Consider the following 25,162-nt stretch of genomic DNA (forward strand, 5'->3'; position numbering starts at 1 on the left):
AGAATTTTCAAGTAGAGGAAAGAACACCCTGAGGCCAGTAGGAAAACGGTGTGTGTTGGTTTCCTAGTGCTGCTGGAGCAAAGTACCACAAACTGGGTGGATTAAAACAAATGAAATTTATTCTCCTGCAGTTCTGCAGATACAGGTAGAAATACAAGTTAATTTTAGACTTGGTTAGAAAGAAGAAAATTTGGGCATGCATGTTAAAAGTTTAAGGGCTACCCCTAAAATAATATATTAGGTTGAACTAAAAATATAAGAACATTTTTTACCAATCTAACTGTTGATAAATAAAGAGGAAAAAAGATGAAGAATAAGCATGGTAAACATAAAACCTTAATAATATGGTGGAATTATGTTCAAATATATCATCATAAGCCAAATGAATATTATTGTTGCCTACTTAGAAACTGAAAATCTCAGATATTATTTTTGAAGTGTTCACTTTGGCTAGCTTTACCTAGGAAAGATGAATCATGGGAGTTGAAGATAGATTGAAAAGGAGAAAAAGTGTAAAGGTCAAGAAAAGTTCAGAGAACATTTCAGTATTGGTGGTGAGAGTAGAAATGAAGTAAAATAGGTATTTTAAGGAAATACTTAGGAAGTAGGTTTAATAGTTTATTATATAATCCAAGGGTCAGTAACCCATGTATTCCTAAATCTTACAATCCTCTGAAGTCACCCTTACCACTGAACTTGTAAAATAACTTACTGGGGCAGGACAGGAATAAAGATGCAGACCTACTACAGAATGGACTTGAGGTTACACGGAGGGGGAAGGGTAAGCTGGGACAAAGTGAAAGAGTGGCATGGACATATATACACTACCAAATGTAAAATCCATAGCTAGTGGGAAGCAGCCACATAGCACAGGGAGATCATCTTGGTGCTTTGTGACCACCTAGAGGGGTGGGATAGGGAGGGTGGGAGGGAGATGCAAGAGGGAGGGGATATGGGGATATATGTATATGTATAGCTGATTCACTTTGTTATAAAGCAGAAAATAACACACCATTGTAAAGCAATTATACTCCAATAAAGATGTTAAAAAAATTTTAAAAATAAATAAAGTAACTAACTGTAGGTCCCAGTCCCCCAAACTAAGAAATATAGTTTCCTCTTCCTGCTTTACAGTATTTCTCAAGATTTGTAGGTAACCAGTATGTCTCTTAGTGATCTGATACTTACATCCTTTCTCTTCTGAATTCCATCTTTATTACACATTCTGTTTCCCGTGACTTTCTTTCCACCTTGCCTCAAATGTGTCATAAAATTCATTTCTTTATTTCTAGTAACCAAAAATATTATAAAGCATTGTAGTATATTAAACTTTTATTCCAAATAGGGAGTGATGAAAGAGTGTACCAGAATAGCATCAAATTTTTTAAAAATTAGTCATTCTTTACCTTAAGGCTCCCTTAGGTAGCCTCTCTGACATCACAAATTTATCCCTGGTTGTCGTTAACCCTCGGGATTTGTCCCTAAACCACGTGATTCAGATGCACTCATGTCCCTTTCTTGGTTCCCTCTCACACCCACACTCTTCATATCTTCTCATTCACTGTGATGGAGAAAGGACTCTCAACATGCCACTCAGGAATTTCAGTTTCTTCCATCTATCTCTCCGTTTTCTCTACCTTACAGTGTCCACCCACAAACACAATCTCTGTGCATGATTCTACATTCAGAACATCCAATGTCCTTACCTTGCTTTGCTGACTATTTTGCCTTGCAGAAGACAGAGAAATCATGGAGCAAACTATTTAGGAGAGTTGTTTAAACTTGTCCTCTTTAACATTTGTTTGAAATTGAGCCCATAGCCTGGAGGACAGGGCAAAATGTTGTGGGAGTTTTTCTTCATTCTACTCCTGATTGTTTGCTGTATATTTGGGCGATACTTTGGCATGTTGAAAAACATTGAGTGACAGTGTCTTAAATCATTTTCTCCTTTGGACTATGTTACCTTTCTCATAATTTAGGCTTTCTGATTTTGGCTTTCAAGTCATATCATTTTAAGATTACATATTATTCACATTCTCATTTTTATCATTTTGATTTGAAATATTTTATTTTGTTCTAGACTCCTTTAACTTTCTAATATTTTAGATGATTATTTCTTTTAGTTCCTTAAAATATGTTTTAATAACTTTTATTTATTTATTTTAATATTCATTATGTTTTTAAATGAAAAAGTAACAGCACGTTAGTTGATTTAATGTACATGTAATGTTAATTCAGTTAGAGTTAACTTTCTTTTTTTCCTATTCCTTTTTTATTGAAGTATAGTCGATTTACAATACTATATTAGTTTCAGGTAAAAAGCATAGTGATTTTTATAGATAGATTTATATAGATATTTATAGATTATACTCCATTTCAAATTATTACAAAATAATGGCTATAATTCCCTATTCTGTACAATATATCCTGTGCTATGTATTTAGTAGTTTGCATAGTAGTTTGTATCTCTTAATCCCCTACTCCTATCTTAACCCTCCCTCTTTCCCTCTCCCCGCTGGTATGCACAAGTTTGTTTTCTATATCTATGAGGTCTATTTCTGTTTTTCTATATACATAGGTCTGTTTAATTTTTTAGATTCCACATATAAAGGACAACACACAGTATTTGTGTCTTTCTCTAACTTCACTAAGCATAATACTCTCTAGGTCCATCTACGTTGCTGCAAATATTTGTTCTTTAGATTTATCAATTGTTATCTATTTTAATTCATTCCTGAAATGCTTTAAAAGTTACAACTTTTAAAAACTATTATTTTATTTCTTGTCTTATCTCTTTTAGCCTTTTTGCAGTCACAAATTTAGTAGTCTTACATTTTTGTCTTACCGATTTTATTGTTATAATTTTGGCTTTGTCATAATTATACATTTTGATACTTCTGTTTTAATATTTTTCTGATTTAAAATTTTTTGATCTAATTTTAACCTTTCTTCAAACTTTAATTTTGGGCTTTGCTTTATAATTCTAACGTTGCTGACTTTTTTTCACCTTTTAAATTTAGTGTAAAATTTAACAGTTTCACCATTTCATGATAGGTGTGTAAGCTCCAAATGTTGGTTGAGATATGTTTTCAGATATAACACAATATTTCAATAGGTGTACTGTTGAAGAGGAAGTGATTAATTCCAGCTGATAGAACGTAGGTTGACGACAGAGGAAATGGCATTTCAAGGACAAAAGAGAATCCACTTCATTGAGGTCTTTCTAGGTGTCCAGTATGATGAAAGTGCTTCACTCAGATTAGTCCCTTTATCTTCCCAACACTCAAGCATAGATGGTATTATTATATCCAATTTGCAAATGACTCAACTAGAGTTTCAGGAAGAGTAATTTCTCCTAGATTATCCAGCCAATAAAAAATATAAACTATGTCTATCTGACTAATTCCTCCCTTCTTTGCATCACATATGCTCATTGACATGGTGGACCAGGCAATGACAGGGAGCTGCTTTGAACCTAATTACTACCAAGTGAGCAGAACCAGAACCCACTGATGCATCAGCTGTGAGGATAATGACATTCTGAATAAAAATATGTTTGACATAACATGAATAAATCTGCTTACTCTTTCAGGGTGGTTACAAAAGGTAGGTGAGGGTCTTATCTTTTATAATTTACTATATACACTTAGGATATTTTTATACTGAGAAGAAAAATTGCAGAGAAAGTGTCTTCTAGTTACTCTTTTTCCTCTCATCAAAATTCACATGTTTAAATCACATTCACTAACATTGATAGAAAATGTAGTTCTACTTAGTAAAGTAACTACTAATTGAAATCTAATTACCTTAAAAATATGTTCCTGGGAAATGTGTCCATTTTATGAAATCACTGAATTTGTTATAAACTTTTGTTTAGAATTCTAAACTAGTACTACTATGCTCTTTAAGCTTTCCACTACTTTATAAACACTCTTGTTGGCCACAGAGTATATGCCAAACTTAATTCAACTAAGAGCCTGGATTTGTTTTTCAGTGTTTTGAAAACTGCATAAATTTTGATGATTGACCCTCAGGGTGTGATTCTTTTTCCTGGACTGAAAAATAAATGAAATCTTTCTACTTTTGAATGACAAATACCCACAATTTAAAAAGAGTAAGAAGGCTTTGGTTGTTTATTTTTCAAAGTGCATTCACTATTAGAAAGTAGACCTAGAAGAAACAACCTTTTATGTTCATTTGATTTTAAAATTTCTCAGGGAAGATGCTAGTGACTTATATTAATACTCTTATAGTTCCCTTAAAGTTATCTATGCATTCCTTCTTAACCAAATCCATTAAATTCAGCATTATTACTAGTCTAGATTCAGTTTTTCTGATATGACTGCATGGGTTAACTTGTCAAGTAAACAGCATATGCAACTTACACTATTGTTATATATTTTGAATGTGATTCATATGTTACCTCTTAATGCATATTTCTATCTGAGTATGTAATCTTATCTATATTATATTGATTGTTAATTGAATTTTTAAATAATTATACTATTTTAAATAATTATTACTAATAACCTTTATCTTCAGCATATTGGGGTTATAAAACATTTTCTATAATTTAGTAACTTTCTTAATTAATTTTTTCCTTGGCAAGCAGATGCCATGATATTTAACAATGCTTTAAAAAAAAATCCATACAAGTCAGGTAGTGAAAGCCATATGCAGTTTAGGTAAAGCAATAAGGAAGGTCAAAAATAATGGAAAATCACAAATATTATGATAGTAAATACTGAGGAGAAATACCTGGACTGTGATAGTATAAACTGCATGTGGAAAATAAACCACATTTCATTAGATAAAAAGACTGTCCAATGTTTGGTTTAGCCAGGAAGTTAACTTTTTGTTTAATCTCAATGTCTCCTTAGTTCAGGGTTCTAGTAACTGCTCCCGATAACCTTTCATTTCTTCACTTTTTTCTCTTTCTCTCTTTATTTTATTTGCTTTATTTTTGCTTTTTTGTGATGTTGTTGCCCATGTATTCTCTGAGTTGGCTCTAGGAATTGGCGGGGGGCGAAGGATTTCTTATAAAAAATCACCACTACATTCAGTACAATTAGAATTAGCCAAAATAAGTGTTATTAACTTACTTATTAAAAACAAAAGAGGCCTAAATACACTGCTATACAAAAGGCACAGCAGAGAAATAATGAGAGCCATCCACATCCATCACTTATCCAGTCCCTTGCTCCTGGTCCTTAACTAGAATAATCCCAGGATAGTGATAGCTGGTGAATGGATACATCATTAATTACTCCTTTTAGATAATGATTTGACTTCATTGGTGTCCTCTTTAATCCCTTGTTTTCAGATTGATGTAGAGTGTGGTGGTGTGGTTAGAGAATATTAGTGTTAATATGGGTACCAGGCATCATCTCAACAAATAAGGTGTAAATGGAGCAACTGAACTCCCTTTCTGGATTTCAGCCCTGCTATTCTGCTCCCCCACTGCCTTCTACCCTCCATCAGGTCTTCTCTCTAATGTCATTGGATTAGAATTGGGGAGAGAGGACCTCTAAAATAGATTATCAGGGTTGTCCCTTTGTTATGATTTCAGTTAGATTTTTTCATTTGTAAATGATAGAAGATCAAAATAGCTTACACCCCCTCCCCCAATTGTTACATCATTGAACAATTACATCATTGTTCAATTACATCATTGAACAATTACATCATTGAACAGGTAAAGGTGACCCATTTCAGCATAGCAGGATCCAGGAATGCAAATAACAGGTCTCTTTCTCCAGTTCTAGGCTGCTTATTCCTTTGTGTCAGTTTCATTCTCAAGTAAAAATGATCACCAGCAGCTCTAGACTTACATCAGATTTACAGTAATAGTCCCAAATCAAATAGAACGCCATTTCTCAGTTATTCCAATAAAATTTCCGAGGTTGGCTGATTACTCTAATTTGAATCACATGCCCATCTCTGCCCAAATATCTATATTGATGTAAATGGGGTACTCTGGTCAGCTCTTGGTTTCTACTCAAATTTGTGTACATCGGGGAACCTACCACAACTAAAACCAATAAACATCACCAAAAAGAGTGTCACTCTTACCAAAATGAGTGGCTACACATGCTGTGCAGACATAAGTAACTGCAGTGTTCTATAAAATATTGAAATTTTAAAAAAAGTTTTTGAAATAAAAATAGGGATTTTTGTAGAATATTTGAAATAGATTAGAATGTAACCAAGGGAATATTATTCTGAGAAACACTAGGAAAATTTTTACGAGTCTCTTTGTGTGTGTGTGTGTATATTTGAACTAGTTGTATTCAAATTGGATGAGTGAGTTCATAGCCTGTTTTTCCATTTACTTATTATGACAACTATTCATAGTTGTCTGTGTTACTAGAAACACTTTATAAAAATTCAATGACTGTATAATATATTTTAAAATGATATAATATTATTTATTGCCATTTCCCTATTTTTGTTTTTGTTTTTTTAAATTATTTTTAATGACACACATTTTCAAGCATGGGGTTATTTCTAAATTAAAGATTCGTTTTATAGATGAATTCCTAAAGTGATATTTTTTCATTAAAGTATGTGAAAGTTTGTATAACTCTTAATTCATATTGACAAATTTATTTCCTGAGTTGCCCTATTTTTAAATGTTCTCTTAGGCTCTCTTTTCATCTAACTCTGCATATTCTCCCGTGGCAAACTAATATACACCCATGGCTTTAATTACCATCTTTAGTCAAATGGTTGGTAAACCTGCATAACAAAATTGAGAATTGTCTCCTGAGTTCCTGACCTCCAATGCAACAGAATTTTGACATGTCCAATTGGATGCTCACTGGGCTTCAAATTCATGACATGTATTAAACCTATGCATTGTGATAGCCCCATCCTAAGGTGTGGGCTCTTTGGAATTGTTTTTCTTTTTTCCTGTCTTTTTCAGGAATCCTTTCTTTAATGCCTTTAATAGATGAAATCACAGCATTTCCACAGAGGTGATTGGGACACCTAGCCAAGTTTCCCCACTAATAGTTCTTCCCCTTTTTCTGAAGTAGAATTTAAATTTAAGACCACAATAAAAATGAGTGCTGAGTGTCTGCTTTTTTGACAATCCTGGTCATAAAATAAAGAAGTATATGAAGTCTTTCATGCTGATTTAAAAGTGTTATTTATAACCAAAGTCTTAGTACTGAAGAATATAAGAAGTGAAATTATAGAAATCACAATATAAAATTAAAAATTACTGTTTTATAAACTCAGATAACTTTTTTAGTGTACAAAAACATTTCCTGTTTCCTTGAATAAAAATTAAATTAAATCGTAATGTTTCAGTATACAAAACATCTCCTGCTCCCCCAAATGAATATTAAATCAAATCCAAACAAATCATTATGCAGAAGGAGATGAAAACAAAGACCATAAACAAAGGGATTGAATTCCTATATAGGCACATTCTTAGAATACTCATGATTGTAATATGTTTCCTACTCAATATTGTGGTAATAGCGGAAAGTTTAATCTGATATCAGTCTAGAAAGCCACACTTTCCTGTATAATTCTTATGGTCTGTTATTGTTGTTATTTGATGGTTTTATATTTATAAACTTGTTAAATACCCTTTTAGAATGGAGGCATTTTATATTCTCTGGTTTTTATAAAGGTAGCAGCCAAAAAAGAGCAGCCAAAATAATGTTTCTCATGAACATTGGTACTGATGTAGGTTGGAATTTTTTATGTACTGAATTTGCAGAGAGGCATTTATTCGTTTACTGAATAATTATTACAAACCCCAAACAAATATTCTAAGAAAATTTATAACTGTCTTTCATAACTCATTAATTCTTCAAAATGATAGTGGACTCCTGTTATTGCTCATGATTTCATACTTTTTTGTGGCTCACCTGGCTTAGGAGATTTCAGGAGCTTGATTAAGTCTTCTTCTGGTCTGTCAGCAAGAGTAGACGGATAGTGAGCTGCTCAAGTTCTTTTTTTCTTTTTTATGTGAACAATGGAAGACAGAATAGTCTACTAATCTGAAACCATATCCTTCTTCCTTATAGTTATTTCATGTTTATAGATGTGTATTTCCTATCAAATGTATGGGTACATGAATAATTAAATCATATCTTCTGGGTTGTCAGAAACCTATAACAAATTGATGGCAAATAGGGCAGGGATATCTCCATGTAAGATGAAACAAATGAAAACATGGCATAAATTCTTATATATTTACCTGGAATAATTTATAAAAATTCCATTTTTATATTCACGGAAATCTTCAAATTTGAGGTCTCTTTGTAAAGTTATTTGGCAGAAAATGATCAATAAAGAGAAGGGAGGTATTTAGTAATATTGCTTTTTAATCCACTACTTCACTTAAGGAAACAACATATTTGGACTTAGTCTTTCAATACTATATGAAATTTTATATAATTAGACCATCAAAAGCTGGGACCTGAATCATATACTCTTAAGGAATTAAATAAATAACTTAATAAAGACATTATTATTGCTAAAATTATTAACTGATTTCTCTTAGAAATTTATTATGGCTAAGTCTTGAGAGTAAAAGTTCATGTTTTTTATTGTTCCATCTTTGAACACTTCTGAATCAGCTATGCTGGGATTTACCACAGAGTAACTCCAAGAGACTGCATGATAATATGGCATCAAGTCAAAAACCATCTTAAGTAAGAGTTTAGGTGTTCTAACATTGAGCAATGCCAATGACAGTGTCTATTTAGAATTTCTACACCCTGTTCATATGGGAGAAAAAGGCCCTTAATGGATAATGCAGAACACATGGTCCAAATTTGATAAATCCATCCTGAGTGCATTTTCCCGTATGGTACCACACAGGCATTACTTGATTCAAACTCTGGGCATCTTGTCTTAATTTATGACCTACAAAAACTTTTTAAAGTTTATATTTAATATATGAGTATTGTGGTGAGTTATATAGCAGCTGATGTTTGCCATTCTAGAAGAAACTAAAAAGTTTTGGATGGAACCACCTGGAACTAAAAGTTAACATGACGAGACTGGCAGTACTAACTAGTGATGGATGGTATCATGAATAAAGACACACCTCAGAGATATTGAGGGCTTGGTTCCAGACCACCGCAATAGAGCAAATAAAACAAGTCACACGAATTTTTTGCTTTCCAAGTGCATAGAAAAAGTTATGTTTACACTATACTGAAGTCTTTTAAGTGTGAAACACCATTATATCTTAAAAAAAGCAATGAATATACCTTAATTAAAAATACTTTATTGCTAAAAATGCTAACCATCATCTGAGCTTTCAGCAAGTCATAGTAGTAACATCAAAGATCACTGATCACAGATTACTATTACAAATATAATAATTTAAAAATTTGAAATATTGCAAGAATTAACAAAATGTGACACAGTAACATGAAGTGAGTAAATGCTTTGTAAAAATGGCACTGATAGGGTTGCCAGAAACCTTCAATTTGTAAAAAACAGAGTATCTGTGAAGCACAAAAAAGTGAAATGCAATAAAAAGAGGTATGTGTGTATATCACTTCAGACTTTAAAACCTTATAGCCACCTAGATTAAAGCTATTCAAGAAAACTAGCTGGACTGACTCACCATGCGTTATACATGCAAAGGTGAAGTAAATTTAAGTAGTTCTTTTCAACGGATACCTTGCATCATTTTTCTCATCTTTTCTCCAGTACTGGGGGGAAGGTAACATTTTTCATGTTGGCAAGGAGACTCTACATGTAAGACAACTGCTTCTGTCCCTGAGACCAACAGTGATAGGCTCTCAAAAACAGCGAATACATGTATCTGATTGCTGAAGTTTCCACGCCACAAAGATTCACAAAAACCTGAGATAATATACTGAAATAGCTGCTGGTGGATACAAGCTACTTGAAATACAAGGTCCTGAATTTATTACAATATCAGAGGGAATTCTTATTTTGAAGGACAAGGCAAAAATAAAAGCTATAAAAGAAATTGTAAAAGTTTACTACAGTTTAACAATATCTCCATTTCTATATTCATTTAAAACTTGTTTTGCATGCTATAAAGTTATATTTTTAGTAAAAAACTCAGTGCCCATGAGAGATGATGACTAATATGTCATGAAGTCATCTAAAGATGATCCATGCAAACCAAATGACAGGTGAGTCATGAAAACTAAAGATTCATGATTCAGGCAGACCATGACCCCAGTATCTGTTCTGTCACCCCAGCTATGTTTCGTAGCTGTCACAAAGTAACTTTGAAAGTGTTAAAAATTTCAACTCCTCTGAAATCTCAGTAAAAGGATTTTAAGACCTGAGCCAATCTAAAATTACTGCATTTTCTATATAAATATTTTTGTTTTTCCACTCAATGCTGCTTAGCTAGAAAAGAACAAAAATATAAATACTTCTCTATATTTACACCATCATTTTAGGTTAAAATGATCAATTTCATAAGAAACTACTAGGTAACTATGTGATAAAGGAAAAGCAAAATTATTTAGTGAAACGACAGTTTAAAATGTAACACAACAAAAGTACAATTAAGTTCTAATATATATCTTTTAAAATTCTAAACAAGTATGCTAGGTATCTTTCATTTGCTCATCTAGATTTACTCTCCTCTTCTCTTTACCCTGATTGGGTTTCTTGGGAAGCAACCTACATGCACTAAAGGAATAAGACACCGATTCCCAGTTTGCTTCAGAGAAAGGGGGCACCATCAGAAGTCGGTGAGAGGAAGGACTGTGAGTGAGGTCAAGCTATTCCCTCCTCCCTTCCATCAGGGTCACTGCAGGCTGCCTATGGTCCAGAGCTGAAGGTCACAGCAAAAGTCAGCCTTCAACCCAGTTTTCTCTTGCCCATTGCCCATAACTGTTCCCACCCTTATCCTTAAGTGGGAAAATAATGGCTCCCAGCTCTTTTAGCCCCTAAAGTACCGCACTATCCTTGTGGTTTTCATAAAGCTTACCAATGCCTTTTCAAACACTCACCTTTAAAAAAATCTCTTCAAATGTGTGTGTGACATTTATTTCTTGCTTAAACCCTCGTTGATACACAAGTAACAGATATCCAGATATCTGGTGGCCATTCTTATTATCAAAAATGGAAATACAAGTATCTACTCAAAATTTAGTCTATATGGAATGTAACCTAAGATTCATGGAATATAACTGGAGATTCTCTATGAAAAATTTATTCTTTAGAAAACCCCATATAATCTTGTGGAAAAAAAAAAAGAAACGGTTAAAATCAAGAGTAATCCTTTTCTAGGATTTGGATGACCTAGCGTTTCCTCTCTCTTCCCAGAGTTTGTCAAAATACTATGAGACTTTTCATGTTTATGAAACTTTTTTCAATGACCTGAATGATGTTTGGTAAGAGGAAGCCTCACTATATAGACTTTCCAATTTCCAAATGAAAATTTATTTTGATTCTTAGCCAGTTGGCTTTGGAAATGCATAAAATACTTGGCCATTATCAGATTTCAGTAAAATTTGAACTTTGCCAAAACATACATTTGGTCTAAACCTGTATTATTTTGTTTTTAAAGGTTGGGGTTAAATGAAAATTTTCACATCTATGTTATCTTTATATTATTCACCTCTTTAACTGAAAAAATAAATGTTTTAAAAGGATTTCTTTTTACAGGTAGCTTTTCATTAATTGTTGTCACTGTGTTCCTATGAAAGTACTTACACCGTTCTTTATACTAAGTCTTTGAAGTCAAATGTGTTTGTTGCTCTTCATTTTACTAAAGGTGAACATTCAACAAAAAGAAGTTAATTAATTTGGACTGTTATTACTGTCATTAGTGTCACTTCTGTCTGCTTAAGTGCCTCTCTAATGTTCCCTCACTTTTCATTCAGTTTACCCTTCTGAACTAATGCTCTCCTTGCCTGAGTTTGCATATTAGTACAGACTTTTGTATCTGATTTAAATTTTCTACCTGTCACTTTAGATAATGATGTTCTGAGATGGCTGGCCTGGGTAGAGCCCTGAAACTTTGATTTGTCTGTTAAAGGAATCTGCATTTAACAAATCTTTGAGTACCTACCATGAGCTATGCTAGACATTAGAGCAGCATTGTAGCTAGTCTATAAGTGCCTTTTCACAATTTAGAGAAAATCTCCCTTTTCCTCTAATGGTTGCAGCTCTTCACCAGGGCACACACATTGGGTATCAGTCACCAATGACCACCTTGCTCAGAACAGTGCACATACAACACAACCATACATAGGCAGTGCTACATGGAGAATAAAACAGATAAATTAGGTACGGGCTTTGCTTTTGAGGAATTCATAACTGAATTGGGCAGACAAGAATGTATGAAAAAATGTAGTATTAAAAATGCTGTCTATGATTAAAGTATGAAAAATAGGTGCTATGGAAACTCATCATATGAAGTTAATAACTTAGAGAGTCAACACATTTCTACAACTCATATGTAACAAAGAATTGCAAGCCTAGGGTTTAAATTGCTGTGTTTTTGAAAAATCTAAGACCACCCAATGTACTTTTCCTGGACTTGCTTACTCTCAGAGGATATCTTTTTGTGAGTACTGAGAACAATTAACTAATCTTAGTGCACCCTTATATACATGTAACATATAAAACTCTGCTTACTGCCAAAGAGCTCACAAATTCACACTTTCAGATAGACCCTCGTGGTGATAACAAAGCTTTCTTTTTCTCCTCACCTTTTTTCTGGCAGTTGCACTCTAAGAACCTGAATATAACACTGCTTTGTGGTGTCAGTAAGGTTTTCACAGAGAAGATGTACTTTATGTATTGTAAGATTTCAGGTGAACAGATTTCTGCTCAATGAGAGTAGATAGAGTGACAGGAGAGTATTTCCTTGTGGAAGAAGCACTAGGCCCAAATGCTCTGAACTGCAAAAGCACAAAGGGATGCAAGGATATTCAGCAAGGAGCTTTGACTTGCTGCAACCCAGAGTCTATATATGAGAACATATAGGGTGAAGAAGATAGGTAAATAAACAAGCAAATAAATGAAAACCATGACACTTGTGGGGAATATGGCTTTTTCCTAAAAGGCAGTTGAGAGCCAGGAGGTCTTTAAAGGAACAAATGGATATAATCAGATTTGGGTTTTAGAAGATAAATTGGACAGTAGTGTGGAGCTGGTGATAGCGGGACAAGACTTGACAACAGTGAGAACACCCTGGAAGTGATCGCCATATAAAGGCCAATGGTGCTCAACCTGGGGCGATTTTGTCCCACAGGGAACACTCGTCAATCCCTGGAGAAAGTTGAAGGGGAAGTGTGCTTCTGGAGTCTAGAGGCCAGGGATGCTGCTGAGCCCTACAATGCATAACACAGTCCCCAATAACAAAGACTTATCCTGAGCATAATGCCAGTGGTGCCGAGAAAAAGTGGTTTAAATAGGGTGGTAATGTGTAGTATCACACTGAGGGTTTAATTTGTGTTTCACTAATGGCTAATGCAGCAGGTTCTTATTAGTTATCCATTTTAAATTAAAGTGGGTGTTTTATAGAGAGAGAAAAAAAAAAGATGGACATAAATTCTTCCACTCAGGTTAAAAAGTGTGCTGCAAAAATACGAGATAGGGGGCTTCCCTGGTGGCGCAGAGGTTGAGAGTCCTCCTGCCGATGCAGGGGACACGGGTTCGTGCCCCGGTCCGGGAAGATCCCACATGCCGCGGAGCGGCTGGGCCTGTGAGCCATGGCCTCTGAGCCTGCGCATCCGGAGCCTGTTGCTCCGCAACGAGAGGGGCCACAACAGTGAGAGGCCTGCGTACCACAAAAAAAAAAAAAAAAAAAAATACGAGATAGGAATTGGCAGCGGTTCACATGAACCAAGATCGGCATGAGAATGTGCATGGTCCTTGGTTACAACTAGATAAGCACATCAGTTAATGTGGATGAGGACTCTGAGGACACATACCAAAAAGCTAAGCAGTTGTGTTATGGGGGTGTCTTCCTCTATTTTCTAAAGCCTTTATATGTCATCCTGTTACTTTTATAATAAAAAAGTAAATGCATACAATTGTTTTGAAACAAAACAAGGAAAAGAAGGAAAAAGATCCATAGGTCTTAGTCCACCACAAGCCTCAGGTGATCCCACAGCGTGAGGCAGCAGCTGAAAGAGGTAACTTGATCTCAGGCTGCACAAAGGCTGCCTGCCACCCAGGTCAGACCACCGGGGTTCACTTATTTCAGAGGCATGATGACAGAAGTATGACCGGAGGAGACAGCAGAGGATGAGAAGTCTAAGATGCTGAGGTTGTTCAGCTTTGGCAAGGCTGAGAGGCATCTGAAGGGCTGTTAAAATTGGATAGGGATGCAACAAATGTACCACACTAATGCAAGATGTGAGTAATAGGGGACACTGCATGGGGAAAGAGGGGAACTCTCTGTACTTTCCTCAATTTTCTGTAAGCCTAAAACTGCTCTGAAAAATGTCTATTAAAAAAAAAAATAATAGCGGGTAATGATGAGCTTTTTCCTGTGCTTGACTAATACTGTTGAGTAACTTTTCATTGTATAGATATATCTTCTTTGGTGAACTGTTTGTTTAAACCATCCTTATGTTTTTAAAGACTGGGTTTTCTTATTCTTGCATTTTGAGAGGTCTTTATATATTTGGGATACCAGTCCTTTATCAGCAATGTGCTAAGTAAATATTTTCTCCCAGTCTGATGCTTTTTTTTTTTCATGCTCTCAGCCATGTCTTTATTGATGAGGTCTAATTTTCTATCTTTTTCCTTTATGGGTTATGCACTTCATGTTATATCTAAGAAATCTATGCCTAATTCAAGGCAATACAGAACTTCTCCTATGTTGTTTTATAATTTTAGCTCTTACACTTAAATCACTGATACATTTTGGACTAATGTTTCTATATGGCATAAGGTGTGGATCAAAATTTTGTTTTGTTTGTTTCTTTGTTTTTGGTGGGGGTTGGGGAAGGGCGTAGATATCTGATTGTGCCAGAAAATTTTGTTGAAAAGACTGCTGTTTTTCCACTGAGTGCTAATGCAACTTCGGGGAAAAAATGACTTGGTCATAAATAGGTGGGCCTGTTTCTGGATGTTCTGCTCTGTTTAACTGATCTATTTGTTTATCTTTATGCCAGTACCAAATTGTCTTGATTATATGGCATTATAATAAGTCTTGAAGTCAGAGAGTGAAACTCCTCCAGCTTTACTCTTCTCTTTCACAGTTGTGTCTCTTTTAGGTCCTTTGCATTCTCATATGAATTTTGTTTTATTTTATTTATTTTAATTAATTTATTTATTTTTGGCTGCATTGGGTGTTCGTTGCTGTGCATGCTGTGCATGGGCTTTCTCTAGTTGCAGCGAGCAGGGGCTACTCTTAGTTGCGATGCTTGGACTTTGCATCGCAGTGGCTTCTCTTGTTTCGGAGCACAGGCTGTAGGCACGAGGGCTTCAGTAGTTGTGGCACGCGACCTCAATAGTTGTGGCTCACGGGCTCTAGAGTGCAGGCTTAGTTGTGGCACACAGGCTTAGTTGCTCAGCCGGCATGTGGGATCTTCCTGGACCAGGGCTCGAACCCGTGTCCCCTGCACAGGTGGATTCTTAACCACTGTGCCACCAGGGAAGGCCCCTCATATGAATTTTAGAATCAACTTGTCGATGTCTATAAAAAGTCTGCTGATATTTTGAATGGAATTGCACTATCCATAGATCAATATGAGAGAATTGTTATCTTAAAAATATTGGGTCTCCTTATGCATGAGCTTAGTATGTATTGCCATTTATTTATGTCTTTTTAAAATTCTGTCAACAAGTTTTGTAAATTTTAGTGTACAGCTCTTTCCATGATTTTTCAGATTTATATCTAAGTATTTCACATATTTTGTGTTATTGTAACTGAACTTTTTTTAAAATTTCAGTTTCCAGTTGTTCTTTGTTATTCTAATGAAATACAAATTGTTTTTGTCTATTCGTCATATATTCTGCCACCCTGGTGATCTCAGTTATTAATTCTAGAAGCTTTTCAGAGATTCTTTATGATTTTGTATACAATCATGTGACCTGCGAATAAAGACAATTTTAGTGCTTCCTTTCCAATTCAGATGCTTTTGTTGCCTCATTGTACTGAGTTGAATGTATGAATTATTATTTAGTTTCCAAAATTAGGCAGTTTTCCTTGTATATTTCTGTTACTGCTATCTAATTTATTTCCAATGTGGTGTGATACTTTGTATGACATGAATCCTTTAGTATTGACTGAGACTTGTTTTATAGCTCAGAATGTGGACCATATTGTTAAACGTTTTATATGCACTTGAAACTATCTAAACATATTCATTTTCTGAACACCTGGTCTATCAATTATTGTGAAAAGGGTGTTGAAAGATATGACTGTAACTGGATTTGCCTATTTCTCCTTACATTTCAATCAGGTTTTTATTTATATTTTCGTAATTCTGTTATTAGTATATAACATTTACCGTTATTATGTCCTCTTGATGAACTGACCTATCATTATAAAATGACCTAATTTATTCCTGGTAATATTTTTTTCTCTAAAATCTCCATTTTCTGATATTAATTTAGCCACTCCAGCTTTATTTTGATTAGTTAGTATGCTATATCTTTATCTATGTTGTTACTTTTAATCTGTTTGTGTCTTTATGTTTAAAGGGGTTTTTATGGGCTTGGGTCTTTCTTTTTCTATTCTAACTTGACAATCTCTGACTTTTAACTGGGGTGTTTAGACCATTTATACATACTGTTGATATGGTTGGAATTAAGCCTTTCGTCTGGCTACTGGCTACTGATTTTCTATGTATCCCATCTGTTCTTTGTACACTTTCCTTTGTCTTCTGTTTTTTAAATTACTTGAATATTTTTATGATTTAATTTTATTTCCTCTGTTGGCTAGTTAGATATAACTCCTCTGTTATTATTTTAGCGTTTGCTTTAGAATTTGTAGAATACCTGCTTCATTATTACATTCTACTTTCATTTTGATGTTATACCACATCACAAGGAGTATAAAAAAACTTATGACAGGGCCTCCCTGGTGGCACAGTGGTTGAGAGTCCGCCTGCCGATGCAGGGGATACGGGTTCATGCGCTGGTCCGGGAAGATCCCACGTGCCGTGGAACAGCTGGGCCCATGAGCCATGGCCTCTGAGCCTGCGCATCCGGAGCCTGTGCTCCGCAGCAGGAGAGGCCATAACAGTGAGAGGCCCGCGTACCGCAAAAAAAAAAAGCAAAAAAAAAAAACTTATGACAGTATATATTTATTTCTGTCACCTTGACCTCTGTACTATTGTCACGCATTTTACTTCTATATGTTATAAATATCATAATGCGTTTTTATTATTTTTCTTTTGAACAGTTAATAATCGTTTATGAAGACTCAAAAATAGTTAGAAAAAAGACCTCAACTGCAGAGATGGTTACTGTTTCTGGTATTCTTCATTTCCACCTGGTATAATTTTCCTTCTGTCTGAGGGTTTTCTTTAACGTTTCTTGGATTGCCAATCTACAGCTTATGAAATATTTCAGCTTCTGTATATCTAGCAAAGCCTATTTATCTTTCATTTTTCAAAGGTAATTTGACTGGAGAGAGAATTCCAGGTTGAGAATGCTGTAAAAATATTGTTCCTCTGCAGTCTCACTTGCTTTGTTTCCAATGAAAAATCTACTGCCATCTTTATCTCTGTTGCTCTGTGTGTTATATGTCTTTTTCTTATAGTTGCTTTTAATATTTCTCTTCATCATTCTTTTAAATTAATTTCACTATGATATAACTTAGTGTCATTCTCTTTTCATTTCTTGTACTTGGGGTTCCTTGATTATCTTGGTTCTATGGATTTATACTTTTCATCAAGTTTGAAAAATGTCTGGCATTTATTTCTTCAAATATCTTTGTTCATTCTCTATTCATTCTACTCCTTCAGGAACCGTCATTACACATATATTTGACTATATTAAGTTTCCCAGATCTGTCCATTTTTTCAGCCTCTTTTCCTTCTGTGTGTGTGTGTGTTTGGTTGGTTTCTATTGCTGTATGTTCAAGTTCAACAGTCTTTTCTTCTGCAATGTCTCATCTACCATTAATACTGTTTAATGTATTTTTATCTGAAACATTTTAATTTTTACCTCTTTGATTTGGGTTTTTTTAATATTGCGCATGTTTCTGCTTATGTATCACATATTTCCTCTAGCTTCTTGAACATACGTAATACAATTATAATAACTATTTAGTGTCTTTGTCTATTAATTCTACCACCTGTATCATTTCTAGGTAGGTTTCAATTAATTAATTTTTCATGTCATAATGGGTTCTAGTTTTCACCTTCTTTGAATGTCTGATAATTTTGATTGGATGCCAGACATTGTTATTTTTACTTTTTTGGGTACTGTCTGTGTTTATATTTCTATAAATATTCTTGTGCTTTGTTTTAGAATAAAGTTACTTGGAAGTAATTTGATTATTTTGGGTCTTGCTTGAAAACTTTATTATTCAGGGCAAGAGCAATGTTTAGTCTAGGTTAATGGTTCTCAGAGGTGATTTTGTTGCCCAGTGTATATTTGGTAATATCTGGAGACATTTTAAAATGTTCACTGTTTAGGGATGGTGATGGCAGTGAGAGGCTTCTGGCATCTAGTGGGTACAGGCCAGTGCTGTTTCTAAACATCTTACAACCTCAGGAAAGCTCCTCCTACCTCAACAAAGAATCTTACAGCTCAGAATGTCAATAGTGCTGAGATAGAGATACCGTGGTCTGCGAAAATGATGATGAGTTTGTGCACTAAGGAACTGACATGATAAAGAAGCCCAAATTGAGAATCATTTATGAGTCCAAAGATACAGCATTTGACTCCCAATTGCATGAATATTCAAGAAAGAAGTCAGTGATTTTAAAAAAGTACTTTTTTTCCCTTGTAAACGTGGATGTTTATGATTCCACTAATTTGGATCAAGAACACTGAAAAAGAAGGTTTTAAGAGAAAATGAAGGAAGGCTCCATAAAATGAAAATGGAGAAAATTGTCTTGTCTTCTGATAGGTCTGATGATTGTGGAAGAAAGCTAACAAAAGTTCTGATCACCACGTTTATAGCAGTTGACGATTTCAGGCTACTGTGCAACAACGAAAAATGTCTGCGAAAATGAAGTAGAAAAACTTCTAAAATAAGTTTTTTTTAAAATTCTCTGACTTTCATTTTTTGATTTATGATTTATTGCTCTGTCACATTGTGGACTTAAACATAATAATATCAGGGACCTGTTGGGATCAAGGTTCATATTTCAAAATGCAGTATTCACATATCCTCTGCTCTCCCTGAATACCCTCCTCCAGTTAATGGAATGATGCGGTGGTACTATCTGCTAAATTGTTATGTTTAGTTTCTTTTGACATTCCCATCTGTCTATATATTATCAGTGTTTGAATGTAAGAAAGTTATAGAAATAAGATACACTCTTACTATGGCTAAATATAAAGCTATCCTGATAAAATATTCAGGAAAAATTCTTTCCCAAGAAAGTATCAGGAATTAATGTTGGACCTTTTAAGTTCATCTAGACTGGAAATATTCATTGGGAAGCTGAAATACAGATATTGAGTTTGGAAGACAGGGTCAGGCTAGTAGCATAGCTAACCTTTAAGTGGAAACTTGGGGATGACAGAGAGCATCCAAAGAGACTGTGTAAAACAAGAAAAGGGATGATCCCAGGAAAATAAATCTGAAGAATTTTAATGTAACACAGAAAGCTCCTAAAACACAGTTCATAAAATTATCACCTTTATATAGACTATCAATAGTAAAATCTTAAGTTTCTTATGTCTTAAATCAGGGGCAAAAGGAAACTTAAATAGTTTTCTGATATATCTATAAACATAAACATCATGTGAATAGAAACAGTAAAGTTGCAAAAAGCTATAAAATTTTACAATGGTTTATTTTACAAGGCATATAGGAAAACTTAACATGATATGAATAATTATTGCACAGTGATTTTGATGAACCAGTTTCTTCTTAGCATAGTTTTGTCATCTATCCACTGAGAGAAACAGTAGATATTAGGTGTTGAAATGGGCACCAGGCATCAAGATGTCTTGTATATGTTAATTCTTGAGATGATGACATGGACTCTTCTAGAGTTCCTTACTTGCAATCTCCACTATGACATCATAAAGAATTATTTAAAACTTTTATAATAACTGCCATAAAGAGGATTAATAAAGACCACTAACAGAATCTCTTAGAGACCAGGTTGTTGCTAAAATCCCAGTTAACTGAAGAGTCCTATAAGCATGTTGTCGATCTCTTTTCTCCCTTCAATTTTGACAGTTTTAGATCTTTTAGTTAATAAACAGTGTTCTCCCTTAACACCTGGGAATTATTTGTTCTCTAAAGCAGAAAAATAAAGTTAATTTTAAAGAAATGGTTCCATTATGAAATAAAATAAGATTTATTTTCCAAATAGCAAAAAGCATTAAAGATGTTGAACAAGAGGAATTCATGGTTACAGTGTTGCCATCTGTCTGCCCATTAGTGTTTCCTCACTGACTAAGCCTATGAAGAAAGGTGTTATTTAGAATTTGAAATATCATTACTGAGAAATTTTCTGGGAAAATTGGTATATTGTGTGGGCTCAACTAGAATTTTCAAATATTTTGAAGTAGATTCTACTATGCTCATTTCTAGAATTTTATTAAAAATCAAATATTAAGCAGAATTTAGAGAACATTGTGTTCGTTTGTCATATTTGCAGAAATGTCTACTTATGAGAATTAACATTTTCTAGATGTTAGAGTACATATTTTCCTAAGCAACTGACCATATTTTATGGGACATAAAATATGTACTCCTGCATACACCGTATGTTAGAAAAGTTCTCACATGCAATAGTACTAATTATGCAGAAATCATAAATAATGTTTTTAATGGTGTTCATAAAGTTCAATATATTGATATAAATAGGGGAATATATAGTTTAGGGAAGATAACACATTTATTCATTCATAATTCATTAAAATATTTTCTGATTTTCTATTGTTTTATCAGTTCGAAGTACAAAATGGTAAACAGGTGAGCCATTAAAGACATTAGAAACTAGTGGAAAGGGGAAAGACAAGTTTAGAAGATGTTACCACCCCAAAATGATTATTTTGCCTATGCTGTTATGAGTCCTTTAATAAAAGAGAGCCAAATTACAACACTTTTAATTTCACCTATACATTGACTGATACTACTCTCAGTAACCTATATTTGTTCTTTTCACTCATTACAGGACTGCTACAATATTTCATAACAAATGATAATATCTTTTCAGAGAAACATCTATTTGTCACAAAATATATATATATTTATTATTCATTCTATACGTTTTTGAGAAATTGTCAAATATTTACTGAATATCTACTTCAGCCAGTATCTATTTTAGATGAACAAGCACCAAACCTTCACTTGAGGAACTTATACAGTAGAGGAAATGACACCGAACAAGTTGTCTCAAGTGTGTTACATGTTGTAAAAGAGGCGTACAGTATGCTACGGATGCATAGTGCAAAAGATCTAACCTATTTAAATGGCCAGGGCATGTGTACTGAAAACATTAATTTAGGATGAGACCTGAAAAGGTGTAGGCTGTATGTTGGCAAAAGTGTGGTAGTGAAGAGAAATTGGGAACTACTCCTGGCAGAGGAAGGAATATGTGCAAAGATTATGAGACAAGAAAGAATATTTGAAATAATAGTTCTGTGCTTGAAAGGAGAAGTGGTAGGTGGTAAAAAGAGGGAGGATAGTCATGATGTAGATTCTGTTAGGACTTTTAAGCTATGTGAAGTACTTTGGTCCTTATCCTAGAGCAAAAGACTTTCAAGAGGGAAGTGGTATAACCAGATTTGCTTTTCCCAGAAGATTGCTATAGATTAAAACAGGCAAGAATGGCTGCTCAGAGCCATTTCTGAGCTCAGTAACTGCATGGCTTGTAAGTACTATTTAATGAGCTAAGAAATACCAGATGAAAAACATATTTGGAGATGATGACTTCATTTTGAAGTGTTGCTTTTTAGGGCTGTAAGATTTTCAGGTGTAGATGAGTAGTAGGTGGCTAGATATACAGGGCTAGAATTCAGAAAATAGATCTTGATTTAAAATAAAAGTTTGGGAGTTAGTGGTTTACATAGAAGTTCAAGGAAGCCACAGAATGTATAAGGTTGCCCACAAGATTGTATAGAATGAGAACAGAGCCTAGAACAGAGCCCAAGTGCAAAACACAGTTTTTTTCCTCTCACTCTTTTGGCCTGATTTGGTATACAGAAAGTCTAGGATGACCCCATTATTTTATATAGCTTTCTTGTCCCCCTCCATTTTACCCTTATTTATAGTATTTTATGCCACAAGAAAAAAGCAAACTAAAACAAAATTATCTCTCAGATAGATGAAACTTCAAAGAATATCACACAATTATGGCCGATAAAGGAAACTGAAATATTTGAAATTTCTGTAATCCAATGAATTAATTGATGATGTAAATATTTTGGAAGTTCAAAAATAAGAAATAATCCCAGAAAGGCAAACTTCAGAACATCACTTGTTAATGATGGTCATGGTCTTAGAAGGGAGCAGAATTAGGATATCAAAAAATATCAGTATATAAAATACTTGTTGGGACACAGTGGGCATCATGATCTGCAGGCCAGATTGATCTCTGTCTTCTATCTAATAAGGTGCCACAATTACAAGGATAGGGGCTTTATATCAGCAACAATATAATTTTTTAAAAGGTTCAAAGGATGAAATGTGATTAATTTAGTCAAACTATGAATATTTTCAAATTATATTGATTTTTGATCAAATGACTAGTCAATAAATTAGACCAGAGTTTTGCAAACTATAGCCCATAGGTCAAATCTGGCTCCTTGCCTACTTTTTTAAATAAAGTTTTATTGGAGCGTAGCTATTTGTTTACACATTAACTATGGCTGCTTTCTCAATACAGTGGCAAAGCTGTGTAGTTGTAACAGAGATCATATGTGTCCCACAAAGTCTATAAGTCTACTGTCTACTGAACCCTAATTTAGAAAGTCTCCATTTTATATCACAATGTATTATAGTAACAATAATCCATTCATTTTTGTATAGTTCTTTACAATTTATTAAACATTTTAACATAATCTGACTATACCTTTCAAGATAGGTAAGGATGAATTTATTACTCTTCCAACGTAATAATGAGGTAAGTTCACAACATAATTTATTCATATCCTTTGACTTATTATATTTTGAGGTATATGCCTTTAAAAATCAAAAGTTAGAAAAATGTATTATTATGCAATTAGTAGTTATGGTGCAATTTCCAATGGTAAAAAATGGAAGAAAATTATTAATTATGATTTAAGAACTGGACTAAATATTATGCAATCATTATTTTAATTAGGAAAAATATTCAGTATCATGGGAAAAGCCTATGATAGCCTATTTACACAAACCGAGTAAATATCAACATGATATACATTATGAATATAATTATCTATAATGGTACATTTTTAAAGAGAAAATTATAATAATAATTATGTTAGAATAACAGGGTATGATAATCTTTTGATGTGTTTGATGCGTCAGCTTGACTAGGCCGTAGTTTCAAATTAGTTAATAAAACACAAACCTTAGGTGTGGCTGTGAAGGCATTCGTGGATGTGATTAAAATCCATAATCAGCTGACTTTAAAGTAGGAAAGATTATCCTAGATAATCTGGATGGGCTTGATTCAGTCTGTTGAGAAGCCTTAAAAGTAGAGCTCAAACTACCATGATGAAAAATAAATTCCATCTATGGACAACATTTTCAGTCCTCACAGAGTTCCAGCCCCAGCGATCATATAAGTCAGTTCTTTGCAATAATTCTTTCAATATATATCTCCTAATGATCCGACTTCTCTGATTGAACCATGACTGATACAGATTTTGGTAACTGGAAGTAGAATGCTGCTGTAACAAATAACTAAAAGGGTGGAAGTGGCTTTGGAATTGGGAACTAGGTAGAGGAAGAATTTTAAGAAAAATTTTTTAAAAAGCCTACATTGCCTTGAACAGATTATTAGTAGAAATATGGATGTTAACAGCTCTGCTAGTGAAGACTTAGAATGAAGGGAGGATCATCGTAAAGAAAACATTCTGTCTTAGAGAATACCCAAATCATCAGACACGGAATATTTATAGAAATAATAGACATTAAAGATGCTGCCAGTGAGGGCTAAGATGCAAAAGAGAAACTAGTTATTGGAAACGGAAGAAAAGGAAATCCTGGCTATATAGTGGCAGGAAGCTTAACTGAATTGTATCCTTTAGGTATGTGGAAAGCAGAACTTGTAAGTGATGAACTTAAATAATTTACTGGAGATTTCCAAGCAAAGTGTGAAAGGTGCAGCCTGGTTTCTTCATGATGCTTATAGTAAAATCAAGAGGGAAGATATAGTTTAACTGTTAACAGTTAATCGAAAAGAAACTAGGACTTGGTGATTTTGGAAATTCTCATCCTAGGTTACAGAAAATGCTAAAATTAGGAGATTTTCTTTCAGGAAAGCATGCTCTTAAGAGAAAGCCAAAAGTGGCTGAAAACCATTTTTCTAGTGCCTCAGAAGGATTGAAAGACCAGAGTATTCAGTCACACTGAGGGCTCTTTGAAGAGATTAAAATGTGACTTGTGAAGGCTTCCCTGGTGGCGCAGTGGTTGAGAGTCCGCCTGCCGATGCAGGGGACACGGGTTCGTGCCTTGGTCCGGGAAGATCCCACATGCTGCGGTGCGGCTGGGCCCGTGAGCCATGGCCGCTGAGCCTGTGCGTCCGGAGCCTGTGCTCCGCAACGGGAGAGGCCACAACAGTGAGAGGCCTGCGTACCGCAAAAAAAAAAAAAAAAAAAAAAAAGTGACTTGTGGGCACCCTAGGCCGTATCAGCAGAAGTCAAGAGTAGAGATATGGTTTTCCAAGAGAAACTTGTGGAGAACACTCTTTTCTAATGAAGTGATTTCTCATAGCATACATGGGAGACCCACAAAGTTCTTGATAATGTTATACCAATAGAAAAATTACCAGCTTGGGCCAAAAGGGACAGAGAGAGAGAGAGTACTTGCTGTCACATCCCCAACAGGTTGATAAAATAATCGACTGAAAACATACTCTATCTTTGAAGAGAAAGAAAAGATGTCTCC

Source organism: Phocoena sinus, chromosome 17 (genome assembly GCF_008692025.1).
Source record: "Phocoena sinus isolate mPhoSin1 chromosome 17, mPhoSin1.pri, whole genome shotgun sequence".
NCBI lineage: Eukaryota > Metazoa > Chordata > Mammalia > Artiodactyla > Phocoenidae > Phocoena > Phocoena sinus.